Genomic DNA, 11,179 nt, shown 5'->3' on the forward strand with positions numbered 1-11,179 from the left:
TTTCCATGTATGAGGTTTTAATGAGACAGTACCGGGGTGGGGGTCGTGCTCAGAGTGTCGGCCAAACGGCCTTTTACGTGACTGGTGTCGACTGCCGAGCGGCGATGGAGCGCGTGCGTTCGGGGGGGGGGGGGGGGCGTTTCCCTCTAATGCGGTTAGATTTACGACGGCTTTGTCTGTGACCCGTCTTCGGAGAAAGGGACAGCAGGTGGTTAGGACGGACAAAGAGCCGGCGACGCCTAATAAACGACGAGAGAGTCAACGCGGGGTGTCCTTGGGCCACGCGGCGCCTCCTGTGGCATCTCCGTAAATACTGGAGAACTGGATCCAGTTTGTCGATTGCCCCTCTGCTATTTTACAGCTTCTCGAGTTTGATATTCCATCAGCGCGTCGGTGCAGAGAGCCGGGCTGTCTGGGCTCAAGGTGCTTATTACGCTCGAGGTGTGCTAGGTGACTATGGCAACACGTTGGCGAGTCTGACGGCGCTTTGCCACAGAGATACTGCAAAGCAGATGTTGTGGTGGGTCTCGGGGGGGCCCCCGCAGAGAGCTGACAATTTCCAACCAGTCAGTGCTGACAAAAGACCTTTAGGAGACATCCCACCTCGCGAATTCCAGACTATCTAAGCTCAGATATGGGTGAAGTAACAATGGTGATGGTAATCGTCCCTCCACACGTATTTGTTTGTGTGCGTGAAATGCACACGGGACAAAAACACCTGGGCTTCCATCTCAGCTCTGTTTTCTTAAACCCAAAGGAGCTTGATGGCCACAGGATGGGCTTTGTTGTGGAGAGCAGCTGAGGCTGACACCTTCCCCCCCCCCCGGCTCGGTCTCCTCTGACGCTGCAGTCAACAGAGCTTTTCCTACCGCCGCGCTCGTGCATTTGGTTTCTTTTACGGGGGGGGGGGGGAGCGCTTGCGTGCCCGTATCTTCCACCTGGGAGTCTTCCGTGGACGAAATCAGCGCCTGTGCGAATGCAGCCGACCTTTGGGGCCCCGTCTTTCTGAGCCGCCACTCTTCATGACGGCCTGTTGTCGGTTTCGCTTACGGTTAGCGTTCCGATGGAACATAATCTGGGGACAGAGAACGAGGCTGCAGATTCCATCATAAAACGTGCATATGGCAGCCTGACACCTTACTGACTTACTTAACCTTTTTTTAACCTTGTGGTACATTTGATGAACTTCTGCTGCAAACACTCACGCATATGACGAAATCTTGGGGAGCGGCTTATGGAATGATGAGGATCAAATACAGAGCAAATAAGCATAGGCGAAGAGTGTGTTTGTTCATTTACTCATTTACAAGTGTGAAGCAATGTGTTGATCCTCTCCCGCTGGTATTTATTGGAGGCTCTTTTTTTTAATCAAAGGTCACCTCCTTAGCTGTAACTCAATCATAGCAATGAATGAATGGATGGCATATTTGATGTCCTAGAGGTATGGGACCCGGGCCGGGATGCCAGACCCTTGGGCTGGTGTTTGCAAATGAGTGCCGTTGTTAGGAAACATAGACATGAAGAACTGCTTACTTCAACCACCAGCCTCCATATGTGACCAGACCAACATGCCAAACTGCGAGGACTGAATTACTGCTAAGAAAAGTATTATTTTTACTTGAAAACCTGTCCTAAAAGTAAAAATGATCATTAAGGACCATCTCATTTGATAAGATCATTAACGGCATTTATGGGTGAGACTGTTTTTGTTTTTTTCTAGGAGCAAGACTTAATACGTTCTTCGATACCTTGAGTTTTTGTTTAATTTATTAACTAAACATTAGTAATCTAATTAAAAGCTGAAGAACTCACCCTCTCTGTTCTGTTTTGAGAAATAACACTCGCAAGGTTTGGTTCACTAAGTGAAGGCAGATGCCCACTGCAGGGATTCACATGGACTCTACTACTAGTGGAAGGAACACAAGCATAAACACTCCTACAAATAAAAACAATACAATTCACATAATTGGATACACGCTAAAATAAATCTGCGTCATTTAACTGACTCTAAAAAAAGGCCTTCAGGAAATGGTGAGCAACCGAGGAATGCTTCTGCAGGACCACAGTGACTCATTTTGGGTGAAAAGAAAGAACACTCTGCCCTACAACTTCCGTTGGGACAGAACGGCGTCTGATGGGATGGCAAAGAGAGAACAGAACACGTCAAACATTCAATCATTTGCAGCCTGAGTCCGTTCAGCTCGCGGCAGAAATGCAGGAATGCGGCAATGAGGGTGCCGAACTGAGAGGCCTTCAGATCCTCCAGTCGCTGACCACGGGAGCCCGATGTTTCCCCCGTCGACACGAAATGGACCAAAGACGGTCAGACTGAACGTTCACTCGGCCACGAGTGGGTCGTCTTGCTTTTGTCGCGCGAGTAGCAGCTGATAGAAGTCAGTGTTTATCGAATCTAAAAAAAAAGTGTCCCCTTCCAACAAAGACCCTGCCGGCTGAGTTTGGGCGTAGTGGGCGGGGCTAAATGAGCCATGCGTTTCTATTGGTGGGTTCTACTTGGCTCTTGGCACACTAACGGGAGGTTGCAGCGATGAGTGACGTGTGACATGCAGGTACGTTTTTCATTAAATTGCTCTGTTTTGTCAGTTATTTGCACTTTGTTTGCACGTTGTTTGTGTTGTGGAGTTTCCTTTTTTTAGAGCAGGACCTGCAGGGCCGCTGTGTTGACATGAAGCCTCGGTTTAGCGTGCAACAAAGTTCTCTCTCTGCAGGGATGCATCAAACGCATTTAGACTGTTTCCACTCATTACTGGTCCTCGGTGTTGCTGTTCCGTTTACTTTGGCTCCATGAACGTTGTGTGTGGGACGGACTGACCTGAAGATACGAGTGGGGTTTGTTTCGGCAGACCTTAGCAGCCATTACATGAACCAAAGCACAGCGGAATGAACAGGAAGGCACCGCGTGTTCCACCTCAACCATCCCAAGCCCGTCTCTGTCTTTTGATGACGCCGCGGATCAACTCTCCCGCCGAACTAAAGCTTTTTTTTTTTCATAAAAGGCGCGTCTACGGTAGCGGGCGGAGGAGCGGAACACTTCGCCTTTGCAGCCAGTATGAAGATTGAAACCAGCGACCAGCTGTTCACAAGCCCACTTCTCGAGCTCAAAGAGGCCCTAATGGGATGCTGAGCGACATGCCAGAGCACAAGCTGCCGCTGCCACCAGCGGCACTTTCCAGCGGATTGAATATCGTCGACTGACAGAATGACAGATGCACTTTATTTCACCTAAAAAAGCCTTTAATGTAAATATGTACTTGTTTCTTAGAGTAATTGTTGCCCTCATGTGACCTTTTGTTGGCTGCCGGTTACAAACACGGCACTGGCTGCGGCTCGTGGTTACCGGACGTCACACAGAAGATCTGCAGTGTGCACACGAGTGCACAACGAGTGCCTCGAACTGAATGTCCTGTGATCCTGAGGAGCCCAGAGATATACGGCATTCATCATGCAACCAAAACGGCTTTGGCGACAGTTAAAAGGGACGAAACCGTTGACTTGTTTCGAAAACATCATCTGTGGGGATTTTCTGACGCTCTTGTGCGTGTTATCAAAAGAGGACGAGCCGACTTGTAATTGTTTTTCAGTGTGCTTGACCCCGGGGGAGAAGCACTAACGTATGAGGCGTAAGGTCTGTGGGGAAATCAGCACATGTCACACACACACACAAACACACACAACGTATTTTGCGTCGTGTCGTCTGTCAAGTCTTTGTTAAGTCGGTAATAAATAAGCCCGATGGGGATCAATGCTTTAACACCAATTAATACTTTTGTGTCGGCTTATTATTCTTGAGGACAAACATTAAATCCAAAGTTGTATCGCTTAATAAACCATTTCATGTGCAGACCTTTGTAATTATATTAACAAATGCCAGCGGATCAAATGACATTTGTCATGTTTGAAATGGAAATTGATTTGTTTCCAGTCTTCACACGTTCACACCTCTCAGGATCATGGCAGCGGTGGCAAGTCCTTCACTCAATAAGCCGCATACGTGAAGCTCTTTTTGAACGAGGGGAGGCAGAGATTCTGAGGAGGAGGAGGAGGAGGAGGAGGCGCTCGCATCCCATGTGATGTGCCAGAATCCCATGTGGGTTTGATTCCCTCTCACACTGTTACTTTGTGGTAGTAATTGTTTCCCAGAGAACTGAAGCCTTCACTGAAAGTACACACAAATGGTCGTGGAAAAGGAGCCTTAATCTGCATCAGATGGAGTGTAATTACAAAACATTCAGTCAACGCACTTATTCCTTGGCTGAAATATATTCTTTTGAAACTAATTAACACCTAATTTGGTTTTAACTTATTCATTAAATCATCAGCGTGCGGAAAGCTTTTTTTTTACATTTCTTGAATGGCAAACTTGGATGTTTAAATGTTACTCGCCTCGTGGTTTGCTTGGTTTCAACCTTGAGGAAATGGAAAATAGCGACATTGGAAATCTATCATTTCGATGCGAACTGAAAGAGTAGGAAGTTTTTTAGTTTTTTTGATTGTTTTCACATGTTGGTTTGGACAGAGGCCTTTGTGTACAATGCCCTCAATAGCTTTGTGAAGGCTGCCGAGGTCAGTTTGTTCCACGCGAGTCAGCTAACTGAGATAATAACTCATAACCTCATTCAACCACTGTAATGACAACTTACTTTTGACCTTAATGGAAAATGTTTGAAGGAAGGATGTAAATTGTTAAACTTTGTAGTTTCACATTTTCCTACTTTGTCACTGGATTGACCTTTAGCCGCCTCCGCTTCGTAGCTTCCCAAGTGCTTCACACCGTGTTCATTTGCAGTCTGGTGCTGTGGTCGTGACCGTCGGCTCATTGTGCTGCTCTTTACCTGGAGGGGTTGGAAGGACGCGTAACACGTCTGAAACGTCACGTTCATAGATTAAACCCGGTTGAGCTAACATTAGCCGGGTGCGCTAGCTAGCGTTAGCACTTCCATTCTGCACAATCCTCCGCTGAAGCGCATGAGTTCGAGCTATAGTTTTGTCGGCGGGTCGGTGTGTTACAGGAGGAAGGCGGAGGGTCAAAGTGGAATCGTGCTGTGAATTTATTCTTCCGCTATTACTTTGGTGAAGGAAATATGAAAAAAATGTCGCCTCCACTTCCGAAAAGAAACAGCTCCACCAGGACAAATCAAGCCTTCAACTCTAATTAATTTTAGCTTCTGGTCTTGATCCTCGTAGCTACAGCATGACATTTATTACATTCAGCAACAGGACACATCAGGCCGGTGGTAAAATGCTTTCTTTTTTTTTGTTTTCTATTTTTTTGTGTGGCAAAAACAGAGTGATCTCATTCTAAACCCATTCCAAGTGGTGCCAGGGGAAAATGCTTTGGTCTGAATAGACCCACTGTTCTGCTCCGTCCTGCTAGACGCCTACAACGCTCAGGGATGCTGGATCCAGACCTACTTTTGTGGCTTTTGGTTCTCGTCCTAGATTCAGTTAAGCTGCATTTCCCCCTTTTCTCATCAGTGCGACCGGTGCTGCAGAAACATGCACAGTCTGAATATGCACTCACTTTATTTTACACACAACGCAAAGATCAGCCACGTTTTGTCCCACTGGTCCCGTGACCCCTGTCACTCACGTTGACCCATGCAACATCTTTGAGCTCACTAACACATTTTACACAACGGGGCACAGCGAGACAGAGCAAGCAGCTTTGTCAGTGTTGCACCCAAGGCTGTAGGGATCCTATGGTGCTCGGGAATAGCAGCGGCGATATACTACACCTCTGGGAACTCGCAGAGGCACTCCGGAATTGTTCCTCTGATAATCAGGCTAAAGGATGGAATCATACCAGGTTCATTGGAAGGGGCACAGATGGTCTTAAATCGTCTCTCCGTTGTTTTTTGCTCTGATCTCAAAGCAACACATAAGTTACATAAGTTCGCCGTTGCTTAAGTGAAGCACGTGTGGAGTAATTTTATGCCAAAAGGACATCTCTGCTTTTTATTATTTGATGTGCTCCCGTTTGGCCAAGAGGATCGGAGTCATGCAACATTACTGCTAGCCGTGCGAAAGTCTGTCGCAGGGGAAATTCAAAAGATCCGGTTTAGTTAACAAGACGATTCTGGTCTTCGCCCAGTCTGTGTCTCCCTCGGCCCCATGAAGCCCAAGACTTGTACACAAGTTGGACTTCTTCTCTGCAACCAGTAGTCTTTGGGAAATGTTTTATCATCGTGGTGTGCGAAGCGGCTTTGGCTTGGTTTGTTCTCAGGGAGCGTTGAAGGAAGAGGAATAAAAAAAACAGATGCAACGGCTTGATAATTCATTTTGAACAGGGGATTGATAAACATCTGGACTGCTTTGTGAGAACAGGGTGTCAAATGAATCGCCCTGACTTTGACGTACGATGCCACGCGACTGTGTCCGTAATCCTTAATATCTGCACATATCTCCTGTAGGTCCCCAAAGCAAAGAAAAGCTGGGGGCAGGAGCTATGATGAGCTATGATCAGCTTTGTGCATTGCTTTTGAATTGTTGTTTTTTTAAAGACAATGAGATACACATGGGAACACACTGTGCTCCTCGTTGTGTTCCACTGCAATGTGCAATACGCACATTAAAATGTTTCCAAAAAAACACGTTGCTCCTCTCACTTTTTGGAAGCACCAAACACAAGCTTCTCTTGAAGCAAATACTCGTGTCTTAATTGATTTACAGGGCTTCATAATAAAATGCACTGTGTGTGCATACGCACACGCCCGTCTTGGCGTGTTGTTTTTGGAGTTATGCAAGTTCCCAAATGAAAGTCCAAAACTGTTTTAAAGTACCTTTGCCAACCCCACAGCTGTGTTGATGCCAACCCTGGGCAACTATGTCCTTGTGTGGCAATATCAGCAGGGGAGGGCGAGGGGGGGCGGTTAAAACCCTCCAGGACTCATAAACCAAGCCCTCAGGAGCTACTGGAAGTAATTAGGCCCATGCAACCCTAACGCCACTTCACCGCGCACAAAGAACAGCGCGTGGCGGCTTGAACATTGCGGGGCAGTGGAGCCGGTGTGGCGCAGACTCGGGGGTCAGCTGCCGCGTCGCTGAGCAAACAACACAATGAGAATCTGAGGGCAGCGGGAGCGGACGGGTGACTGCGGGTCACAAACCTGCCCCGCGGGGGGGGGGGGAGATCTCGTGATGCTTCTGTGAAAATGAAGCTACTCTGAAAAATGACGAGCGGAGGCTGGTGGGACGTCCCGCAGTCATCTGCTGGTGACTTTTGGTCCTTTCTGCGCGTCTTTAGACGGCACAGCCGCTCTACCGGTGTCAAAGCGATCGCCGTGAAATGTTGTAGGTGTGTGTGTGTGTGTGTGTGTGTGTGTGTGTGTGTGTGTGTGTGTGTGTGTGTGTGTGTGTGTGATGAGGATGAATCCTGCTGACTACAGAGAAATCTCGACGGGAGCTTCATATTTGTGGTTTCGATTTAATCTACTTTACACAACCAAATGACACGAATCAACTATTGTAGTGAAAAGTCTCAACCGCGTCTCAGTAAATTTCCTTGAAATTGTTCATGTCCTTGTGAGGTTTGGTGACCTTCTGACCTTTTAAGCTGCATCATCATCATGGGATCAAAAATAACAATTGTACAATATTTTGGTTTAAGGCCAAACTCCAATTATCTGCACTTTTTGTTATAGTTAATGATCAAATGTAAGCTAACAGGCACAACTCACTGCTAACATTACTGTAGACGAGCAGTATAATTACTGTAGATTGTTGTTTTTAATTTCCACACTGAACTAAAGTGAGGAGGAAATGCAACTGTGATAATAAAGGACACAATGGAGGCAACATTGCAGCCTGTGGTGCGTGTGATTTAAGCTTGTCACTCGCTTGAGTGAGCGAGAGGACTCCTCCTCTTCCGCTTGAGATGCATTTTCTTTATTGATCTAAAACGTATCTACGATAAGACTTATTGAACCACAGAGGGGAAATTACAGATTTAAAAGAATAAACGTGACACAAAACTGAACTTGGTGACATCGGTTTGATGAGTTGAGGTCAGTAAATGGAAGCAGCGTAAACGAGACCAATTTACAATCCGACGAGTAATGATATTAAATGTGTGTTTGCATGTGATGTAATACAACTATGTAAAACAACTTGTTATTAACATAATGTATAATGGGATGTATGATACGGTTTAACAAGCCGGTTCCTGATTGGTCCCTCTGAGAGACGCCTCGACGCACAATCAATCATTTGGGTTTATCAGCAAAGAGACAGAAGCTCACTCAGGAGCCTGACAGTCCCCCCCCCCCCCTCCACCCGGGACTGAAACTGATAAAAAGGGGATGTCGCATTCATTTGCAAAAAGGGGACTTTCCTCTCTGCGGAGTGAGAAACAGCTGTGTTCTCAAAATGTCCCGGAAAGCAGGCTGTTTATTTCATTTTAGTACTTTCAAAAGTGAAACAGGTGTTGGTTTCTTCTCACTTGCTGTTTCATGACAGTTTATGTAAACCTCTGTTTGCCCTTTTTTCTTCTTCTGTGACGCGGCGGCGGCGGATAGTGAAGCATCGCTTTGTTAACGGGAGGCTGACCTTTGACCCAGCGTGCTGTTAAACATCACCGCTTCCTCCCGCTGACAACTCAGGGCCGCTGGTCCATGGCCGCTGGTTGGAGGGCGGTTTCGGCCCCCCCCCCACCCCCCTCTTCTTTTCTCTGCTTCCTCAACCCCCCCCCCCCCTCTCGGACGGCTGCTCTCAGGTGTCATACAAACACACCCGCCGCCTCGGCCTCTGTTGTTCCGTCGCATTAGTGGAACGAAGGTGTACAGAGATGCGAGGCACTACGGGTGGGGCCGGTCCCAGAGTGGGGGAGAAGTTCTACTCTACACTGAGCCGGCGCTAACAGAGAGGATCTCCTTTCTGCTTTATATTTGGCTCCTCCTGTTACTCCTCACCACCCCCCCCCCCCCCCCCCCCCCTTTGGAGTTTCCCTCGATATGGAACAAAAAGAGAACCATCCAAAGGCCCTTCTTGTAGCTGGCGCGCAGCGTTTGCTGGGAATAATCCCGTGAACTGAAAATAACCGCGCCTGGGAGCTGGCAGGCTGCTGCTCTGTGTGCCGAATGGACGCTATCAGACTTTTAAGCTCCAAATTAAAGAGACAAGTGAGCAGTGAAACCAAAACTGCGTTTTATGGCAAATCTCCGGGGGTAGTTGCTTGGCTCGGTGGTTAGTGGGCACAGAGGCTCCAGGGATAATCAGCGAGAATCGGGCACTTTGTTTACCACTTTGGTTCACGGAAATTTCACATGATCATTGGACAAATTGCCTTGACGATTTGTCAAAATAATCATTTTTGTTAAGACTTTTTCATATACATCAAGACATTACATTTTAAACTAAACTAATACTTTTTTTCAACATACTTCAAAATACTATATCGTGATATTTAATTGCTTCTTTAGACGTATTATTGCGCAACTTTTAAACATTTGTCTGATATTCTTACATGCTATACTGTCACTGTTTTGTGATTTATTTTTTAACATACAAAAATGTTTAGGACTTTATAATAGGGGGGGGTTTTGTACTTGTATTATGAGTTTTTATTATTAGTTACAGGAGGCAGGAATTAGTTTTTAACATATTGACATTTTTTCCAAACATTTTTTGTCTTTACATAATTTTTTTTCCACTACGTTTTAACATCATTTTTTTAAACATTTTTTGAAATAATATATTTATTATATAATTTTTTTTTTTTTTGAGATTACATATTTTGACTTTTTTCCATGACATACGTCAACCTAAAATTTGACTTTTTAAAATAAATATCTTTTTACCTAATATATTTTGAGTTTCTTTCTAAACATTTTTTGACCTAATTTTCGGTTTTTTGTGTGTTTTTTCTTTTGGATTTCATTTCCCAACATTGAATTGCAATCATCCATTTTACTTTTACTTTTGTTCAACTTCGATACACTATTCCTGCGCATCGTCATACTATCTCCTGACTTCACGCGTAGACCTTCAGCTCTCATAACGTTATTGCAGAGACACCATTAAGGTCACCCTCATTTAGTGGAGCATCGTTCTTCCAGGAAGAACCTCAAAGAGTTTCTACTCCCCGACTAATCCAACAGCTGCCTGCTTAGACTCAGCCGCGCTCTTTCCCGAGTGACCACCCTGATAGGACGTGACGCCCCGAGGCTCTCTGGGAAACGTCTGAGGTCAGCTGCGGTATCAAAGCCCCCATCTGACGGGGGTGAGTGGGGGCTGTTCTCAAGTCTCCCCGTCTCCTGTCAGAATAGCTGGAAGGTCTCCGCTCTGACAGCTCGGGGCAGGATGGAGAAACGAGCTCGCCTGCTTGCGCCTGTCATTAATGTGATGCCGTGTGACAGATGCTGGAGAGAGCCTGTTGCTGAGCAAATAAAGACAGGTCAATGTGGGTGGTTGTAGGGGGGGTTGAATAAACGCTAAGCAGAGGTTGGGCCATGGGGCTTTGATGGTTACGATGTATGCGTAACTGTGGCAGCGGCGCTCTTATCTGGAGTGTGACGGAGTGGGCGCGCTCGCCATTCTGGGTTCTGCACATTTGCGAAATTCTCTGCGACAATGAGCTGGTTTCCAGAAGCAGGTTCTGTGCCGACTTGTGACTTGTTAGGATCAATGTCAGGCCCTTTACTGTGTTTTATATTGCGCTTAATACGAAGCCATCCATCCTCACCTGACATGATCTCCTTGGAGATCTTACTGTCCTCATCACTGAGGGGGGGGCGTTAAACCAGGACTAATCATTTTTCTTCACAGATCAGCATTAGCTTTTGGGTCCCCCTGCTGTCGTCCACTAGCTGAACTCAAGTATAAAGGGCTTTTCAGTCCTCATTCTGAGTTTCTTGGCGCTGCTTGGCCTGTAACTTTGCACTGCATCGTCGACACCTTCCTAAAAATAGTGCCCACTAATCCTCGAGCCCCCTCTCCCCTCTAGGGGGAAACGCTACACATTACCAGGGCCGCTCCACTCGGCCGTGTCCAGAATCACGGATTTCAAATGAATCTCCGGTTTTCAGCGGACATTCGGATTCTCACACTTGCATCGAACGCAGGAATCCAGAGAAATGGAGCGAAACAAAGACTTTTCTGCAACACGTTGAGCATCACCTCCTCGCTGCAGGGCTGCACCCTCTGGTGGGGTTGATGAATACAGCTT

General features: G+C 46.6%; 1 long non-coding RNA gene across 1 annotated transcript; it reads left to right on the forward strand.

The window, feature by feature from the left end:
* Positions 1 to 1,679: 1,679 nt before the first annotated feature.
* LOC120811208 (uncharacterized) lies at positions 1,680 to 4,345 on the forward strand. The gene is made up of 2 exons (XR_005710318.2): positions 1,680 to 2,567; positions 3,015 to 4,345. It is a non-coding gene; the product is annotated as an uncharacterized LOC120811208 (long non-coding RNA).
* Positions 4,346 to 11,179: the final 6,834 nt, after the last annotated feature.

This window comes from Gasterosteus aculeatus, chromosome 20, assembly GCF_964276395.1.
Source record: "Gasterosteus aculeatus chromosome 20, fGasAcu3.hap1.1, whole genome shotgun sequence".
NCBI lineage: Eukaryota > Metazoa > Chordata > Actinopteri > Perciformes > Gasterosteidae > Gasterosteus > Gasterosteus aculeatus.